At 35.8% G+C, this 21,603-nt stretch overlaps 2 protein-coding genes across 12 annotated transcripts in view; one reads left to right on the plus strand and one right to left on the minus strand.

The window, feature by feature from the left end:
- Cmss1 (cms1 ribosomal small subunit homolog) overlaps positions 1 to 21,603 on the plus strand; it is a 399,997-nt gene that overhangs the window by 204,992 nt on the left and 173,402 nt on the right. The gene's annotated exons all lie outside the window — the stretch shown is intronic.
- Positions 1 to 21,603, minus strand: part of Filip1l (filamin A interacting protein 1 like) — a 319,152-nt gene that overhangs the window by 198,911 nt on the left and 98,638 nt on the right. The window contains exon 1 of one of the 4 annotated variants that reach the window (XM_087208577.1): positions 12,801 to 12,982. The exons of 1 other annotated variant lie outside the window; for it this stretch is intronic. The gene's annotated coding sequence lies outside the window, so the exon portion shown is untranslated. Of the gene's footprint in view, positions 1 to 12,800; positions 12,983 to 21,603 lie in introns of those variants that run through there. 2 more of the 4 variants (XM_087208558.1, XM_087208561.1) reach the window with 2 other exon arrangements.

Here is a 21,603-nt window from a genome sequence, read left to right on the forward strand (position 1 = left end):
TATTTGTGAAACAATATTTTAAAAATATTTTAATTTCATGTTCATTGCCTCTAGAATTCTGATAGTTCTTGAAACTGAATGTTATAAGATTAAACAGTTGCTACTGCTATGACTGAAATTACAGAAGAGAAACTTTCTCTTAAATTATCTATACCTCATTGTTCTTATCTTCTTGCTTTCATGAACTCAAAGCCCCATGAAGTTAGGGACTGGGTTTGTTTTTCCTCACTTGTAGTGGTTGTCTGGTAAAAGGAAGGTACTTCCTGAATATAGGATAAATAGTGAAAGGTTACTGAATGTAAAATAATCTCAATCACATATAATTGTTGTGAGGAATAATGAGGTAATGTATATGTGTGGAGAACTGTTATGGTTTGGGTCTAAATGTCCCCCCAAAGCCTCATGTGGTGACAGGCTTGATCTAGAGTATGTGAAGCTGGAATTGATTCATGATACAATACTAGGCTCCAGGGCCTATGATTAAGGATGTGAGTGCTACCCACCCTAAGTGGTATGAATAAGATAAAAAGGGCAGGGAAGTGCTGTTAAGTTTCTCTTGTTACCTTTGCTGCCTTGTACATGCCATGTTGTTTCTCCTCTGTGATGCTTGTTTGCCATTCCAGCCTCAGAGCCAGCCGATTATGAACTGAAACCTCTATGTAATGTAAGCCAAATAAACCCCTTCCCCTCTAACTTTGGGTGCTGAGTATTTTGTCTCAGCAGTGAGAGAAAAGTAACTAATACAAGGACCCCAAAATTTTTTTTAAATCTGACTCATATTTGGGAATGTAGCTCAGTGGTGGAGTGCTTGCCAAGAATGTACAAGGTCCAGGGTTCAATCTCCAGCAACACAAAACAAACCAATGAAAACTTGATTAACCAAATTCACATTGCCTTTCACATCAGACTCCCTATTAATTTGTAGTAGATGACATCTTATACCTGGTTCAGAGATAGAGTTGCTTGGATCCCTTAGTCTTTCTTTGCTGTTGATTTAATCTGCACAGGATAACCAACTACAACTTAAAAATTGTTTGAGAATGCAAGAGATTAAAGAAATAAAAATAGGCTGATGAATTCCCCTGAGATAATGCTTGCTATACTAACAAGTTTTATAACCCAGTTTGCTTTCTGTTGATTTCTGAGAACCCTTAATACCTTTTGACAAACATTATCTGATTTTTTTCAGTATATTTTTCTTCAATTATATTCAGTTAGTCGTCTTAATTAAACTTGAAAGTGTCACCTATTCTCGCTTTTTAATACATCAGCAACCTTCCAAACAGCTTCAGATTTGATATCTAACCTTTTCCTAATCTTACTTCCTGTTTTGATCTTAATGTCTGCTTTGCACTTTGTACCAGTGTGTCTTGCTTTGTAGAAACCAGCACCGACAGGTTTCTCAACCAGTAATCACCATCACAAGGGCTAATATGATACTTTTTCAAGTCTATTTCAGTACATATGTATTAAATGTCTAGAGTGTAAGCATTCCGGGTTGTAATTCAACATTGAATAACAAGAATAATGGCCATTTGTGAGTTATAAAACAGAAATCATGTGTTTTCCCAAAGTTCTGGAACTCCAGCCTCAAAACAATGAAGGATAAAATGAGAAATACCGACTTTGAAAACATGCTTTGATGTCCATCAGTGTTTCCAAAAGTGTGTTCTCTGGAGAACCAATCCTATAGGATACACTATTAAGAAATAAATTTAGGAAAATAACTATACTTCTAAAGCTTCACAGTACAAATAAGGTTTGTCTGGAAAAACACTGAAATGTTTTACACAAACAAGTTTATCTTTGCTGAACAAATTTATTTGAGAATACACATTGGAGAAAACTAAGCAGGAATGATACTTTTTAAATCTTATAATTAACTATTTTTTTGCTTTGTTTTGTTTTTTGGTACTGGGGATCGAACTCAGGTCCTTGAACTTGTAAGGCAGGCGGTGGAACCACTGAGCTAAATCTCCAGCCCTAATTCACTATTTTTTATTGTATTTCCATTTCCTCTTTCTACATTCTATGAGTAATTAAGAATTCTTAATCCTTCTTTTCTATTCTCTCTCCATCTTCTCCCTTGTCATAGATGTGTCATGAACATGTCTGTCATTAAAAATCAGTATTTCTAAAATATTTGTTAAATTTGTGATTCTATGATGAAAATATTTGTTAAGTTATATGGTTCTATGATGAATTGAGTGCTGGAGAGAAATCTGACCCAGTCTATCCATTATAGTAGAAAATCTTTCTAGGGCTCTGATATAAATGGAACAGTGAGGCTAGATGAGAATTTTAGCACTTCCCAATGACCATGTTAATCATATGTACACTGCAGTTACCTCTCCATTATTAATAATTGTTAGCATATTAATACTTTCAACCCCTTCTATATTCCTTAATTCTGTCCTATTTATGCACTCAAATATACCTGTTACCCACCACACCAAATAACAGCAAGCCTGAATCAATTACCAAAGAGTGAAATTCTTTTCTGTGTACTTTGTACTGTCAGTGTCTTCTCTTTTTAAACAGTATAAATGTAGGCTATTATATGTTTAAGAGATTCTCATCTGTCTTTCAACCTGTTGTCAGAATTAATAAGAGCATTTTTATCATATTTTCATCTAACCTCATGTATGCTTTCTCTTTATGTAATTGGAATTTGTGGAAGAGAATTCCGGAAAACTAGTGTGGTTCTGGTTTTCAGCTAGAGAAAATGTCTAGAATGAGATCAAGGATAGGGAAGTGTGACACAAGAAAACTGACTTGAGTGCTCTACGTATTATACACAAACTTATTTTCTACGTGATATCTCAATTTAGTAGTCATCTTGGCTAGTAGCCATACAAGCTTTCTTTTTCCATGGAAAACCTTACTGTGATCGAGAACTTCTCTAGCATACTGTGTACCCTGTAATTTTATTTTCTAAAATTAAGTCACATCTAATGTGTTTGTTTCCCCATGAAACCTTTTAAAGGACTTTTGTCTCCATTTTTTTCATTGCTCCCAAACTGTTTTAATTTCATTTTTTTTGCTATTCACTTTGTTATTCTGCAATAAATTATTTGCAGATATTCCTAAAGCTGGATTCTCTCACAGCCTCATGCTATGTTTTCTTAGTAGAAGACAAGTGGTTAACCAGAAGCTGTGAGTCCCCTAAATTCAAAATCTGTACAAGTTTACCCTGGAAAGCCAAAATACTCCTGCTGTAACCACTGAACTTCCCAAAGAAAATAGATGACATCAGCCTACAAAAAGAATTGGCTCATCAGTCTCTGGGCACTTTGAAGGCTGGAAGATAGTGAGGGCATTAAAGACAGCATTAGTTCGACCATTCTCTTTTGAGGACTTCAAGTGGGATGATATCTTTCATCAAAGCCTAAAAGATAAATATAAATTGATAGGAAGGTAACATCTCACTCTACTCTAACCAAAACGTTGGAAATTAAAAAATTTTGACATTTTTAAATGGTCTTAAAGTTCTTAATTATTTTGTTACCTAATTTTAAAATTGCCCAGCCAGTATATATGTCATAAAGAGTCAAGGGTCTAAAGAGGAGTTATTATGATCTTTTGAATTAGAAGCAACATCTACATTATTACCCCATTTTAGAAGACTACGGGCCTTCCAGTAAGCAGTGTTTGAACAAATCAGTGAATTTTATATCAAATGTCTAGGTTACTTGTACCTTTTTTTTGTGGTATTAGGGATCAAACTCAGGACCTTGGGCTTGCCAGGCAGGCACGGCGCCACTGAGCTACATCCTCAGTCTAGTTACTTGTACTTTTAAAATCTCAGATCTAAATTTAATATACAGGGAAAGCACCGAAAAGGAAACCTCCCTGTCCTTGCCCAACCCTTTCTATGTATTCTAGGAACTCTGAGAGTTTTAGGGATTCCCTGTGTGATTAATGAGGAGACTATAATTCAGTAGAAACTGATTTGTAGCTTAAAGAAAGAATATCTGATATTTTATAAACTCTTTCCTTCCTAATGGAGAAGAAAGAATGAATAACCCAAATGGTTAGTTTCATTGTTGTTGTTGTTGTTGTTTGGAGAGGGGTAGAGACAGATGTAGTTATACTCATTTCATTTTTCCACGTAATATTTAACCAAAATGCATGATAAAATCCACATAGGGTTTTTAAATTTTAAAAATAAAAATAGAGAGGAGAAACCATAGGAAAAGAATGGTATCACAGTATCTTTGAGTTACTGAGGAATCTTATAAGTCTTTTCATTTAGGGTCAGTAGCAGTAGTTTTAAGAGAGTAAAGGCACAGTTTTGTCCTGAAGAGTGTGAATAGAGCTTCGATTGTTAAGCCTCTCCATTGACATGGGCTTCACCTGGCCTGTGCATTCATTCTCATTCCTCTGGCTCTGCCTATATGGTTATTATATATGGCATGACTCTGCCACAGTATTCATTCCATTGCATTGGAAAGGCCTGAAGTTGAAACAGTTGCCCATCCTGTTACAGAACCAACTTGAGCATGATTTTGGAAAGGTAGCACATGCATCTTCTATTGGGCTTAAGTATTCAAGAGGGCTTCATATATCATCCTTGAAGTCTTATTCTCTCAGCTTCTCAAGGGCTTGCATAGGAAGGTCATAGGTTGAGAACACTAAGAAATTGGCCAAGCATTGGGGAAAAAAAATAAGAAAGGATTCTATTCTGCTCAACTCAGCTGAGATAGGTAGAAACCTAAGGATCATTTTCTTCGGTAGTCATCATTTATTTCTACCATTTGTTCCCATGGTTATTTTCCACTGCCCAGTTGTTATTTTTACTTATTTAAAAACATCAGTGAATGAGTCTCAAGAGGCAAAGAGAACTGACATGCTGTACCATAGGCTGAGAATATTCAAGGTTTTGGACTGAAGTACTACCACCTCTGAGATCATGCTTTTTTTTTTATACTGTATTTGGCTAAAGATCTGATACTAGATGCACCATAAGCATTGCAAAGCCAGTCAGTGCAGTATCTTGCTCTTTTAGATTTCTACTGGCATCTATTGTTAGAGTAGTTACAGCTTTCCATGAGTTTCCAGTGTTTTAACCATTTAAGAAGAGGGGAAAGAGAAAGAAAGGGATTGGTGGTAAGGAGACAGTCCCTGAGAACGGAATGGTCACAGATGAAAGTAGAGTATGTGCTACTTTCTGGCCCATGCCAGGTGATTGGATGTAGATATTGTGTGTATCCCCAGTGTATTCACCCTTAGAGTAGTAATTCTCCCAATTTAGTCATCACAGAGTATTGTTCTTTATTTTTCTATAGTGCTTATCAAAATGCTATGACAACTGGCTGATTTTATGCAAACAAAGCCCAGCTCTCAAGAGACAGTGTGTCTGAAAGTCAAATATGGATGGCAGCCACTGGCATGCAGAGGAGTGAGAAACCACAGATTGTTTTCTCATTGGGTGAACAGCTTAAAGCAACATACAGTTAATTGAAGAATTCCTTGAAAGTGAAGTCAGACTAAAAGAAATGCTCTGAGTCTATACTAAATGTGAAAAATCTGTAATTGGTAGCAAGACTAAATAAGTTTGAGTGAAAAAAAGAACATTTTTGTAAACAGATTTGGTTTGTATTATTGCCTAGGCTGTTTTAATTATTTGCTCTAATAATGTAGATCAGCAGAAGAATCTCTAATTAGGTAAGGCTTGATTTATGGAGTTAGCCTCATATAAACCATGATGTCATAGTGTCCTGCAAAAAATTACAGGCCTGGTCTTGCCATTGAAAACTATTATTTCTGCATAGAACTATCCAGGCTCTGCATGTCCTGCTCTCAGGAAACCAAAGCATTCTATGTTCTCATTCATAGTGCTCCCTGGCCAATTAAATTTAACATCTACTATTACTTATCAAGTAATTTTATCAAACGTTTAAAAGAAATCTGGTAAGGGAGGGCCAGAGAGAAAACTGTAACACTTAAATAAATATTTACTTCTTGGGAACTTTATTAGAGACTAATGTATGATTCTCTGCAGAAATGAATTCATTCTTACTTTAGCTGACAGACTAGCAAGACTGTTGAGAATAGTATCTGTCTCTCCATCTCTCCTGCAACCCTAACCCCAGTCTGTTTCCTCCTCCACTTCCTGGAAAGTTATTTCATTGTCATTGTTGACTATGTCATATGGTTTTAGATGACAGGACAGGCCTCTATAACATTTTACCATGGCTCTTGTTCCGTTTCCCATTGCAGTGGAAACCTTGATGTGGGGCTAAGGCCTTTTCTTTGATTATAGGTCCACTGATTACAACTTCCTAACATTTTTCTTACATTAATTACCCTTAATAATTGCATTTTCTATGGTTTCCCAAGTCAAGTTTGTACAGCAAAGACAATAGAAAGAATCCTTCTAGACTTTTACAAGTTGTTTTCCTATCTTTTTCAATTGTTTATCCTCTGCCTTAATAGCTATTTTAAGTCATTTATCTTTATCAGGTTTCCTCCAGCTACTCAATGTATTTTTCACAGAAGTCACCTCTTGCCTTTTCCTGTCATATTTCTGTTTTTTAAATTAATTTCATTGGTACATTTTAGATATACATAATGATCACATTCATCATAATTTGTACCTGTACATAATATATCTCGACTCTTCTTTTTTCCTAGTTCTCTCGCCTCCCTTCAGCCCCTCTTTCCCTCCTTATTTACAAAAAGCTTTGTTTCCATTGTTTTCTATTTTCTTTTCTCCTCCTTCCTTTCTGCCTCCCCCCTCCCTTGTTCCCCTTCCCATTTGAACATTTTCTTCCTATTTCTCAATATCTGTCATACATTTTGGTCCTTATTTACCCTTTCAGTTTCTCACACCAGAGAAGCAATGCAATATTTACACGTGTGTCCAAGTTATTTCACTTAAGAGTGTGGTCTCAAGGTGCATCCATTTACCTAGAAATATCTCAAGTTTATCCATCTTTATGGCAGACTAGTACATCTTTATCCATTCATCTGTTGATTGGCATTTGGGCTGTTTCTAAGATTTAGCTATTAGAAATTGTGCTGCTATAAATATGGGTGTGCATACATTCCTGTGGTATGATGCTTTTAATTCTTTTGGGAAGATATCAAGAAGGGGAATACTGAGTCAAATGGAACCTCTAGTTTTAGTTTTTGAGGAATCTCCACACTGATTTGGTTGCACCAGTCTACACTCCCACCAGCATTGAAGACAGTTTCCTTTTTCCCTCTACCAGGCCAACATTTGTTATTGATTGATTTCTTGATAACAGCCATTCTTTCTGGAGTATGTTGGAATTTCAGGGTTGTTTTAATTTGCATGTTGAATGACCAGTGATGTTGAACATTTTTTCATATATTTATTTGCTGTTTGTAGGTCTTCACTTAAGATCCCCATTTCGTCATTTCAGGTGCCCATTTCTGGATTGTTTACCGTCATATTTCATCAGTTTACAGAACATTTAAATTACATACTGGCTGTAACAAGTTCAATGGTTGCGAGTAAGTTTAGGAGCAAATACAGCTCTAAACAATTGGAAGAAGGTAATGGGACATATTAGAGAATGGCCTTCTACTTCTAGCATTCAGCATAAGCAGGCTCAGTCCTAGGTTAAATTTAGGGACAGAATTGGTTAAGTGAAGCTTAGTTTTGGCACTTTCGGAACCTATCTGTCCATACTCTGTTCATTTTAGAGATTTCATCCAGGGTAACTACATGGTTTACCCAAGGTCAAAAGCTTTTTAGTGGCCAGGTTTGGTATACTGACTCCTTAGCCAGCATTTTCCCAGGACACTATCAGAGGACTAATCTCCTAATAACTTTATTGTGCTTGGCTGACTGTAGCTGGAAGTAAAAATGTAGGTTGATAGATGTACTTTAATTGATTATCACAAACTGTCTTGATACTTACTTTACCCATAATTTTAGTCTTACAGTAGTCCCTCCTTGACCTGTGGTTTTACTTTCCAAGTTTGTTATTCATAGTCAAACTTGATCCAAAACTCTAAGTGGAAAATTCCAGAAATAAATAATTTGTAAGTTTTAAATAATTATTATTTTGTTACAATTTCTATTTTATTATAACTTGCTGCTATTAATCTCTTACTATGCCTGATTTATAAATTAAACTCTAGCATAGGTACATGTGTATAAGAAAAAAGAGTATACATAGAGTTCATTACTATGTGCAGTTTCAGGCATCCATGGGACATCTATAACATAGGTGCTTTAGATAAGGGAGGACTACTACACCAAATAATATGTCTTTCTTAAGTTCTTTCTGGTATTAAAATGGATCCTTTATTATAAAGAGTAAATTCAGGTCATGAGTGCCCGTGCAGACGATTTTTTCTACACTGTAGTCAGACTTGTCCTCCTTACTGATCACAGCCCCTTAGTGATCATAGCTACTTTTGTTGATATGAAGGCAATTTTCTTCTCAGTACTAAGGAGTGAAACTAAGACCTTGCACTGAGGGTTTTGTTTTGTTTTGTTTTGTACTGGGGATCAAACTCAGGACCTTACACTTGCAAGGCAGGTGCAGTGCCACTGAGCTAAATCCCTGGCCTTGCACTGAGTTTTTTATTACAGTCTTTTTTATTTTGAGATAGAGCCTCACTAAGTTACCCAGGCTGGCCTTGAACTTGCAATCCTCCTACCTCAGCCTCCTGAGTAGAGATAATAATCTTATGCCACCATGCATGGCTCTGAAGGCAGGTTTTAAAGGGCACAGGCCTCTGAAGCATTACTACTTTGGGGCCGAGCCAAGGGGATAAGATTTATATTTACTTGATCACTTTCACAAACTATAGATGCTAACTTTCCTAATACTAAGTTGGTCAGATTTTTTTAAATCACTGTCCTTTTCTCTCTTCTTTCCAATGCTTCTCTCCTAGCCTACCTGATTTGATAAAGGATTTGATTTTGCCTAGGGACAAAATGTACCTACATCTGGGCAGTTAAAAATAAAATGAGGGCTGGGGATATGGTTCAGTGGTAGGAGTACTTGCCTAGCATGCATGAGATTGTGGGTTTAGTCCCCAATACCACAAAATAAAATAAAATAGGATGGGGCCAGGGATTTAGCTCAGTGGTGCTGTCACCTGCTTCGCAAGCACAAGGTTCCGAGTTCAGTGGTACCAAAAAATAAAATAGGATGAATATGAAGGATGGGAGAAAAATATTGGACTCAAATCCCTTAAAGTAAGATAGCTTTGTTATAAACAGTGCATTTAGCTCTGAACTTCCTCTATGACATTATTTTTATCAACTAAAGGAAAATATGTCAGATCTTCCACAGAAACATTGTTACCAGGCATATTATTCTAAGTCAGCGATTCTTTATATAAATAAAGCTGAATAACCATCTATAGGAGGAGATTCATACATGGATTTGAGTTTGGGAAGCCCTACCACAGTCTTTTTTATTGTTGTTACTGAAGAACAAGAGCCCAGAGATGGTAAGCCAGTCACCAGCTTCTTGGTGATAGCTTATAAAAATGTAAAGCCAGTATCCCTCAGTACCAACCTGGGCCTCAGAGCTGCCTCTCACAGATACAGAAAGAGGTGGTACCATAACTGGTATGATTCAACACTATAACTAGGGACACAGACTGTGATGTCAGGCATGGAATTTAGTTCTGATGAAGTCAGAATGTGTGGAAGAGAAGTTTCTTCAAGGGCCTTCTTTTTTCACTGTGAGGCTGGACCTCTGTCCCAGACTGTCAGATTGCTATGGCGAGGAAAACTAGGATAATAATTTTTATACCCTATTTTTAAATACCTTGTCAGATATTCCCTTTGTTTAGTTGGTGTGCAGGCAAATTTTTATTTTTGCTACAGTGAGTATATGCGAGAATTTTAGGCCTGGGCCTTAAATTTAAGCTGCATGCAGGAATCAGGCAGGTGCAAAAAGCTGCTTATGACAGTAGCCAGATATATGACAAAAGTAGAATGATCTATAGTAAACCAAAGGGCCAGTGTCCTGTCTCAGTAGGGCAGCTGCTTCTAAGCTCTAGCTCATTTTTGTCATGTGAAAAGTGTAGTTATGCTGTTGACCAGATATTCCAGCATTTTGAGAGAAGGCGGAAGTCTGTATTATTAAGTTAAATCTCCTAATTTTAAATGTTGGCAACTCTTTTCTTCCACTTGCTCAAGCCAGAAACCTTGGAGTTTGTCCTTGACTCCTTTCTTTCAAAACCCACATCTAATCCATCAGGAAATCCTGTTGGCTCTACCCTCAAAATATATTCAGAATCTGACCACTTCTTATGAATCTTTATTACCCTACTGTTGTCCAAACCATCAACATCTCTCTCCAGGATTATTGCAGTAGCCTCATAACTGGTCTCTCTGCTTCTATATTTTCTCCTACAGTCTGACAGACTTTATTGAATCATAAGTCAGATCATGTTGCTCCTCTGCTTATGATCCCCTAAAGTCTTCCCATGTCATTCAGTCAGGAAGCCAAGTTTTTACCAATGACACATGAAGTTTTCTGACTTCATCTCTTATAGCCTTAGTGGCCTCCTGACTGTTCCTGACTCCCTCCAGCTCATTTCTTCCTCATAACTTTTGCTGTTGCTATTCTCTCTTTCCTCATGTATCTCCATGGCCCTCTCACTCCCTTCAACCCTTGGATCCAAAGTCATTTTCTCAGTAAGGCCACCTTTGCACACTATATAAACTTATATTACACCCATACACGCACACATCCTTCTTCTCTCCTTCTCTGCCTTTTCTCTTCAGCACTATCATGATCTAATATCTAATATATTTACATAATTTTTTATTACCTGATGTCTGCATGTAGATTCCACAAAAGTAAGGACTTTGTATGGTTTTGTGTATTTATTCACTACTTAGCATCTAGAATATTTAGCATCTAGAAATATACCTCATACATATCAGGTACTAAATAAGTGTTTGGTGAATGAGTGAATCTTCAAAAACAGTTTTTTAAACGTTGAGCCAAACAAAAATTCTTCAATGAATCAAAAGCCTTTAATGGGCCAAACTCAGCTTTTGGCCTAGGGTCAAACAGAAGAGCAGGTACTTTTCTAGTGACACCTTGAAGCTTGGGGTCAGACTTTATGAATGCCTCATTATACCTTCCTTCCTTAATAAACCATAGAAGAGCTCTTCCAATCCACTTGCACATGTGTCCTGCTTCCAGTCTTGTGAATGTCAATCTGTGTTTATGACTTTATGCCCCAACATTATTCTTTGACCAACGCATTGCTGTTTAGAATTTGGAGAATGTTATGTGAATTATTTCAGCCTCCTGACCAAACTTACAAACCTCCAAAGGTAGGAAACATTTGAACAACTTGGCATGCTTTCTACAACACAGAATAGAGTGGAGTGATTTAGAAGAAGAGCAATTACAGAAGGGAAATCCTGTGTAAAGACCTTTGATACTTTGGAAGAGAACAAGTGAAACTAAAGTGGAGAGTGAGTGGAGAAAGGAATTTTAAAAGATATTAGAGAGGTAGGCAGAACCAAATCTTTCAGGCCATGGTAAGAAGTTTGGATGTTTCTCTTAAATTCAGTGGGAAGCAGTTAATTAAAGTTTTTAAATACTGGAATAATGCAGTTGGATTTATATTGATTAAATGTTACTCTAGCTATTCTGGGAATATAGGGGGCCAATAATAACAACAAAACAAAAATAGCTGACATTTATTGTGCACTAGTGCCAGACAGTATACCAAGTGCTTTATAGAGATTATTTTAACTAATTCTCACATCACTTCATCAAGTTATATATTATCTCCATTTTGGAGGTGGGGAATTTGAGACACACTGAAGTTCAGTAATTGTGTAAAGTCCCAAGTTAACCTATATGACCCAGGCCATTATTTTTTAGCCTTGCTTTTAGTAAGTAAGCTTTAATCTTTCCACTTCTCATCCAGTGATTGAGTCATTCAAGATGAGCACTTAGAAGACCTTTGTTATAGTCCAGGTAAGAGGTGGCAGTTGCTTCAGCTTTCTATTAAGATTTTTTTTCTGTTGTTCATTATACGTGTAATGTTCTGTCCAGTGACAAGAGAAGAATTTAATTCATGTTGGAAAATAGATCTTAGCAAAGACTGAGGAAGTATATTTTATTGTTAATTATAGAATGTTTATTTTTTTTAAATACTGTGCACTCAGGAGGCACCTAATAAATAGTTTTGCAATATAAAATGTAAAGATAAAAGACAGTGATGAGCTAGGTGTGGTGGTACATGCCTGTAATCCCAGCACTGGGAGGCTACGAGGACTGCTGTGAGATTAAGGCCAGCCTAGGGTACATAGCGAGACCCTGTCTCAAAAAAACCAAAAAAAAAAAAAGACAATGATGGAACATGGTTTATTTCCAGTGATGAAATATTTATGGCAGTTTACCCAATTAGATGATAATCTGTAGATTCTTGTCAATAATAATAGCATAATGATAACTGAGAGTCAGTTATTTCTTTAAGAAGAAATGGCTCTGAAAAGCTATCACACCAGCTATAATAGACCCAGAAACCATTACTATGAACTGTTTACAGTGATGATTTTTTTTAAACACACCTTTTTGCCAAAGTTTAACATATAAATATATCCCGGTGATGTTTTTCAGTATGTCAGTTCATTGTTACCAGTTATTTTAGCACCTGGACTCAACTTTGTTTTGTTTAAGTTTTGTTTTTATTTGGCTGAAAAAAAATTATATTTTTACCTTTGTAAAATATTAAAATTAATTTTAAGTATCTTAAAAATAAATGTAATTATTTGTGGAAACAATATCTGACACCCACAATTTAAAGGAGGAGAGGTATACTTGACTCACAGTTTGTAGAGGTTTCAGTCCTAAGTCCACTGGCTCCACGACAGGGTAGCATGGGCAAAGGACATAGCAAAGGAAATGATGCTCACTTCTTGGTGGCCGGGAAGCAGAGAGAGTGAAGGAGCTGAAAGGGAAATAAACCCTTCCAGGCCATGCCCACAGTGACCCAACTCTTCTAACCTACTCCTCCTCTGAACAGCAAATCAGCTACACCTTCCAAAGGGCCCGCCTATGATCTTATGAGGTTTTAGGGGGACATCTTCATATAAACCATAACATTATTTTTATGGAAAATAAGCTTTGTTTTAGTCACATAGCACTGCTTATTTAGCTTATGATTATTGCTCATTGAACTAAGGTCCTACAATTACATTTAGTTTTTTAAATTGCATCCACTTAGTTACATAAATAAAATGCAAAATATTCATTGGTTTTACTCCTGTATTTGTATCCTTTGCAAAGTTACCATCATATTAAAAGGTGTGGTATTTTTGTTTCTAAAAATATAGTTTTTATATACTTAGACTATACCAAATATACTTAATTGGAATGTCCAAAAGATAGAGCTTTCCTCTGAGTTCAAGGTTTATTTCAGTCTCTATTTCTAATCATAAAAAAGAATCACATTGAGCAGTTTAATGACATTTCATGGGAGATAGAATAAGACTTCGCTTAGTATATGAGGATAGTAAACATTCCTCATGATTTTTCTTCAGCTTCAAAATTCTGCAAGACAGACTGCCTCTTAGAAGGATTTTGTGGCTTACCTTGTCACTAGGCTGCCTTCTGACCAAAAAAAACAGATTTTAAGTCATAAAAACACTGAAGATATCATCAGTCAAAGCAAAATCAAATAACATATAATCTAGAAAGTTGAGATAAAGGCCAAGTGTTAGGATGACTTTTGGAAAATCTTGGCAAAGGCAGAGGCAGCCCAGGTGTGACATAAGTGAGAACTACAAGAAAAACTTAACAGCTCTTTGTAGCTGTCTCACAACTGCATTTCATTTCTGTAGTATACAGTGGAAAGTAGAGAAGTAGAGAAACACAGAACTGTAAAAGACCAGAGAGAGCCGCTTTTCCAGAAAAAAACTGAGACTCAGTGCTAAAGACTGGCTCCACATCATACAAGTAAAGTTAACAGTAGGGCTGAAAGTGGAATTTGGAACTCCAATCTTCTACTTCAATATTCTTTACTCTTTGGGGGCATTTTGACTGTATAGACATTAGAGTTCTACCAAAATGAAAAGAGTTATGTTGATGAGAAAGGGATATCCCTGCCACAAAAGTGAATAATTGAGCCAAGCTGGTTGCTATGGTTTGAATTTTTCCCACAAAGTTCATGTTAGAAAGTTACTCCCCAGTGCATCAGTATTGAGAGGTGAGGCCTTTTAAGAAATGACTAAGTCCTGAAGGCTCTGCTCTCCTAAATTGAGACATGGTATTGTGGGAGTGGTTTCCTGATAAAAGTATTCTTCCTTTCCTATGCTCTCTTGCCCTTCTACCTTCCACTCTGGGATGATGCAGCAACAGAGCCCTAACAGATGTGAGCACCCTAATATTGGGCATTCTAGTCTCCAGAACCAAGAGAAATAAATTTCTAATCTCTATAAGTTACCCAATCTGTGGAATTTTGTTGCAGTAGTACAAAACAGACTAAGCCAGTAGGCACTGGCTACCTGAAGTGTATGTTGATTTTCCATGAAGGAAGCTTTACACTTAATGTTCCCTAACAGCTTTTCCAATTCTAATTTTTTTTTTTTTTTTGGTATCGGGGATCAAACTCGGGTCCTCGCGCTTGCAAGGCAGTCAGTGGAACCACTGAGCTAAATCCCTGGCCCTCCAATTCTAATTTTAATAATTTTGGATAATTTTAATCATATTTACCCATAACAGGTAATTGTCTTCTCTACTTACATAAATTTTTGTTTATTCTCGTTTATGCTCTAGTCTTTCCTTAGAACCTGCTTTCTGACTGAGCTGTTTCTGACCTGTTCAAAGTTTCTTGTAATGCAGTATAACCAAAAAAAGGAACCCAAGACTCCAAGCACTAGTCCCAGCTTGGAATGATGAGTATCCATAACTAATTTAACCTTTTATATTTGACCCGTATTCAATAACTGCTGATTAACCTACCATACAAATCAGTATATAGTTAGCAAAAGGGATATTTATTATAATAAAGTCAATCAACTTCCCTTCTCAGTAGCAAGGACTTGGTATGGTGAAAGTTTTGGTCAGTTCGTAACCCAATAAGGTATAAGTGATTTTTAAAGTAAACTGTTTTCTTTACTGTGAGACTATATAGCTAATCTTACCTTAGGATGAAAGGATGTGGGTTCACTTTACAATACAAAGCTTGATTAAAAATGTATTTTCTGTCTGATAATCTCTATATAAATATAAGTATCTCTACTACTCTCTTCTGAATATAAAAGGACCCCTGATCATCCTGCCACCCTCCCATTGCACAGCTTTTAGGTCCTTTTTTCCTCTACTGTTCTTTAGAAGATATTTTCCCAGATGTCAGCATTTTTACACTATGTACTGAAATGCCATATTTATAATACAGAATTTCCAGAAAACAAGTGATTCAGCTTCATTTGCCCTAAGTAAATTGTTTAACTTACTACAGTAAAAGACACAGTACCATTAATTATCCTCAAAATACTCCCCCCTTGCTTCAAATACACTCATTTTCCCCTTGCTGAAATGCTGCTATGGATCCTGAATTTATTTGGGAGGTAGGGTGAGGAGGGAGATGGTGGAATGATTTCACATATTATCATGGTGAATCAGTGAGTGAGTGGAGGGCTCCTCTTTTCAAATGTAAAGGAAATTAAGAACCCAAAAAGGAAGAAGCCATGCTGTAGACTACTTTAAATTATCCCGAGTCAATATAAAAACTCAACATCAAAATAAGACCTGAGACCCACACCTCTTGGCTCCTCTGTCACTTCTTTTTTTACTATGCCATTCCACTGCCCAGGAATAGGCCATATTTTCTCTCCAAGGCTAAGAGTCTAGGACAGGAAGGCAAAGAGAAGAACAAGCAGTGCATCTTATATATGTGTTTGTTTCATTTCTTCGAAGAGAAAAACCTTGTCAACGAAAACAGTGTCAACAAAGTCTTTCCATAGAGTCAGTAATAAGTATTTTATGCTTTGCCAACCATATGGTCTGTAGCAGCTGTTCAACTCTATCATTGTAGCAACCATAGAAAATATATAAATAAATGAGTATGGCCATCTTCGAATGAAATTTTATGTAGCAACTCTTCACCTGTATCATTGTGGCAGCCATAGATAATGCATAAATGAGTGAGCATGGTTATGTTCCAATAAAATTTTAATAATGGACATGGAAACTTGAATTTAATTATTTTTCACAAGATAACCAAAATTTTTTTCTTTTTTTAGTCATTTAATATATAAATATCATTCTTCTAGAATATACAAAAACAGGTTGCAGCGCAGATTTGGCCTGCTACCAGAGTTTGCTAACCCTTAACCTAGGGGAATAAATAATGGAATGTGAGGAAGACTGTGGGTGTTAAGATGCAGAGAGACAAAATATGATACCTGAAGTACAGATGACATAAACATGATAGGGAAAATTACTAGTGGATATGTATAAGCAGGGAGAGTAGATAGTTGTGCTGACCCTTGATTCTACTTTAGGGAATCTCAGTTGGTACTCAGAAAAAGTCCAGTTGATTATTTTGATTTACTGTCTTAAGATTTATGAAAGGCAGGTTTTAGCTGGCCTTAGAGAAGAAAAGCAAAAACAAGAAGAGTACATATGACTTAGAAGTTCCCATAGGTATGCAGAAACAAGAGGACTTATACCTTAGGGGTTACTGTAAGGTATGCAGAGCCAACAGAACATTTTGTTAGGAATGGTAGCTGGTGGTTTTCATCATCAGTGAATCATTGTGAAGTCCGTTTGAGGCAAGGAAGAGGCAGTTAGCCAAATTCTTTAGCAAAAACTACTTTATGATACTGTAAACCTTTCACAGAAAATGTCTTTTGCTGTACTAAAAGAACCCATAAAATCCCTATTTTTATGACATAAAGGCTATATTGATAAACTTTAAATTAAAAAGAACCTGTAAAAGTAGGGTGAATGATTTACAAGCCGTTGAATACAGCTTTCGCTAATTTCTAAGTCAACTTACGTGTAACAGTCACATATATGGTAGTACAGTTATTTATAAGAGAGCATTAGTAATTATGGCACTGATGACAAGGATGATAATAATTAACCATTCTGACCACCTACTATCTGTTACTATCTAAGCAGATAGGTTTTGCCAGCTATATGTTCTCAGTAGTAACCACTCAACTCATTTATTGTCTCATTTACTCCCTACAACTCTGAGGTTCAGTCGCACAAACAAAAAATAGCAGTGCCAAATTCAAATCCATGGCTTTCTGACATGAAAATTTACATTGTTTCCACTAAACCATTTCCACTGATAAGAAATAGTGACCAAAAAAAAAAAAACTGTCCCCAGATATATTGTTGGAGAGCTTTACTGTAAAGGTACTAATTTTACTCTGTGTAGTCATTGTACAGTACAGTAATAGAATGACATCAGACTCTTAAACAACCAAACCAGTTGTGCCTACATCTGTGGTTTGTGTGACCACTCATGGCCTACAGTTTCTCAGCAGGCTCCAGTCTTGAACTATTCACTGTCTGAACTTGCCCTCAAAGAATTTGTCTTCCTCCTTTACCTCTATCAAATGGCAGCCAATGAAAAACCCACAAGCTCAGCAGCTGCAGTTCTGGAAAGTTTCCATCAAAGCCTCATTCCCAGATCCCTTTGAAAATCACAGTTCCTAGAGCTTGCTGTTATCTTCTTGACGGTCATGACTAATGTTTGTAACATTGTAAAACTTTCACAGCAAACACAGTCTGCAAGACCCAGATTCCTTAACTTGGACTGTATGTTAAATTGCTTATATCCAGACATTTACAGGCTCTCAACTGCTCTATCCTAAATTCTTACCATTAACCTGGAAAGCAAATATTAAGTTGGGAGCTTTTTAAATAGTCAGAAAATTAGAAAATGTAATGAATGTTATAAAGTGCCTCTTTGACAAACCAGAATTGAATTTTTTAAAAACCAACCAAACAGCTGATAATGTGAGAATATGAAGTGTCTTAGCCTTACTCTTGTTTCTCCGAATTTCATTCCTTTCGTTAATTATTTTTAGTAAACAGAAGTCAAATATCTAATATACCTGTCTCAGAGGAAACAACTTCATTTATCTAAATGTGAAAATATTGTGCAAAAGTGACTCTTATGTATGACTGAGTAGTACCAAAATCCAGTTTTTAGCCAGCCTTTTAAAATATGTGAATCGTGTTATTTAATCCAGATTTCTTTGAAACCACAACCAGACTTACAGTATAGATATTTGATTGAGGAAATATGGTTGCTATTATTCACCCTCCATGCTTTATTTTGCTTACATTAATGATACATTAATATACTTTTTTTAAAAAAGTAAATCTGCATTATCATTGACTGAAATTGGCAAGACTGGATGTTGGTAATTACAGGGGCAACACTTATGAAGAGATAACTTTCTGATCTGTATGTAACACAGCATTGTTTTTTGCTAGATGTTCCCAAAAATATAGCCAGGATCTGGGGCACGGCGCGGGAGGTGGGGGGACAAATATGTACTAATCGTCCACTTATTATCTGGAGAAAATCTATGCTCATGGAAGCAGTAAGAAGTCATTCGTTCTGTGTTTATTTACAGTGTGCAGGCTGCAGAATGTTAGCATTCTTATTATGCCCAGATGTAATGGAAAGAATTCACTAGCATTTTCACACTGGCTTTAGTAAGAAATGAACCTTTTGAATCAACTATGGAAAAAGGTAGTCATTTAATTCCAATAACCGCAAAAGGTTTTTTTCTTGCTTAAATAATAAAAGAAATTATTTGGGGCCTCAAATCCCCTGAATCGACTGCTTTTGGTCACTTAAGCATGTTTCCTTATCAGTGAAACTGAGCAGACACATATATTTAAAAATTTGACAGAAAATGTCTACTATTTAGGTACAGTGAACTCAGATTTAGGATAGGAAAACCCTCATAATTCAAAATAGACTCTCTTGAATATTGTTGATAAAGAATATTAGTGTCAGTTTTCATAATAAAAAAGAGGAGCATGCTTTAGTTAAAAAAAAAAAAGCCAAGATTTCTGTTAAGTATGCAGCCTCCAGAGATGTCTGCTCTCATCAGTGAGTACTGCCTGAATTTGTGTGTGTGTGTGCTTTTTTTTCCCCAGAGAAGGATATGAAATATTGTAGTTTTTGTTATTTGTTGGTTGGTTTTTTGTTTTGTGAGACAGTGTCTCCTTATGTAGTTCAAGCTGGTTTTGAGCTCAATGTGTAATCCAGGCTGGCCTCGCCTCAAACTCATGGTAATACTCCTTCCTCTGCCTCCCAAATGCTGGGCTTACAGCTGTGTGCCACCATGCCCAGCAACATTGCAGTTTTATAATCTCCTGATACCTTAAAGGCCTACTTACTGTGTTTTATTTTTAAGGGATTGATTTAATATCATAAAAATGTATTCAAAATTATTATCCAAATTGTGTTCCAAATTTATGCTTTCTAGGATGACTATACTAGTGATTTGATGGTGAAAGCATAAACATTTTCAAGTCATTGAGACCAAAAGTATTAAAAAATTAAATTCATAAGTCATTGAGCATTCTATGAACTTCTTTTTCTTAAGTTATTTTAAATGAAGAGGAATGTACCTTATATTGTATCCTGGTTCCTAGTAATCCAAATGCCTTGATATTTCTTCATGCCACTAAAGTTGCAAAGAAATTCAGCCACAGAAGAGGCATAGACTTTTGTCATTCAGTTGAGTGAGTAGTTCTTAATTACCATTAAATTTATTTTATTATGGAAAATTGCAAATATAGAAAAAGGACATATATGTGCCTATCACTAGCTATAGAAGTCATCAATTGGTTGTCACCTTTGTTACATCTATATTTCTTTCCTTCACATTGGCTTCTTTGGAAGCAAATTCCAGACATGCAATTTCAATGGATTAGCTTGAAAGGATTCACTGACCAAATCTGGCAGAACTTGAGCAGCAGAATAGCTAATTATAATAATAGAATTTAACTCATTGAATAAAATATGAATCCAGTGATAATATAATAGATACTATATGTGTAAAAGGAAAAGCTCTTCTTTGTAGAATGTCTACTATCAAATATAGAATGACTGATAGATTAGAAAGTCACCATTTTGCATCCATCATAATTACATGATTTGGGAAAGAAGTATAAAGATTACCAAACTAGTAAAGAAAGATTAGTAAAAAGTAGAATATTTATATATCTTCAAGAATCTCTGCACAAATTACATATTAATAATCATTAGAAATAGTATACAGTGTATTAACTTTATTATTTGATTAGGAAATTTTGGGGTATTTTTATATAATAAAAAAAATTAGTAGCTTTGGAGTGGAGAAGCCTGACAGTGACATCTTAAACAAATGATTCTCATTACCATTACCAGTAATAGAACAAACTGACATCATGTGCGTCTTCATGTTATGCACTTAGAAATACACATGATTTCTTCGATATTCCTCCCCCCCCAAAATATGATTAATATAATTTTATGGAAATATCAGACAATTCAAAACTAAAGGTATTCCAAAAATGGGAAATAGAAAAATAAAATTTACCTCAAATTAGTTGGTATAAGATTTAGTCTTTTTATAATATGTGGAACATAATAAGTATCTCAGAAAAGCCAAAAACTAAATAAAACCACGGAAGTCACTAGCAATCCAGTGGAATCTAGGAAAGTATTTTCCTTGGAGTTAGTTTTTTTTTTTTTGTATCATTATATACTGCAAACATGTACTAATAAAAGAAAATAAACAAATGGTATTTGACCTTAGGTGGGCAAATGTTCATGAATTAAAACATCCTAATTGCTGGCAAATCTAAAATAAGGAAGCTTTTTTTTTTTTTGAGACAGTGTCCATGTAGTTTAGGCTGCCCTCAAACTCACTATGTAGCCCAAGCTGGCCTCAAATTCACTGTGATAAACCTGCCTCAGCCTCCTGAGTGCTGGGATTACAGGCATGCACCACCACGCCCAGCTGAGGAAGCATATTTCCATGAAATATTAGATGACAAATTCAAAAAACAAAATTTTCTACAAATTTTGTATTTTTTTCATACTCTACACTCTACCAATTTTTATCTTAAAATTTTTCATTCATTATCACTTGAAAAAAGGAATGGTATTTTTAAAATTAATTTTCTTGGTAAAATTTAAATGTATGTGCCGGACGTGGTGACATATGCCTATCATTCTAGCACTCAAAAGGCTAAGACAGGAGGATCACCTCGAGTTTGAGGCCAGCCTGAGCTATATAGTGAGTCAAGGCAGCCTGAACTACATGGTAAGACTGTCTAAAAAAAAAATTAAATATAACAATCACATTTGTCAAAGGGAATTTGTACATGTACATGGTTCATCTTGATTCCTCTTTTTCTCCTGATTCCCTCCCCTCCCATTCTCCTCCCTCCCCATCTTATTTACAAAAGCTTTGTTTCCTTTATTTTTCTTCTTTTCTCATTTTTTTCTTTTCCCTTCCTTTTCTTCCTTCCCCTTTCCCAGTTTCCCTTTCCTTTTGAACAATTTCTTCCTATTTCACATTATCTGTTATACCTTTTAGTCCTTATTTACCCTTTCAGAGCTCACATCAGAGAGACAATATGATATTTACACATGTGTGTC

Source organism: Heterocephalus glaber, unplaced genomic scaffold (genome assembly GCF_053883595.1).
Source record: "Heterocephalus glaber isolate CG9 unplaced genomic scaffold, H.glaber_assembly_v1.0 deba00000122, whole genome shotgun sequence".
Taxonomy (NCBI): domain Eukaryota; kingdom Metazoa; phylum Chordata; class Mammalia; order Rodentia; family Bathyergidae; genus Heterocephalus; species Heterocephalus glaber.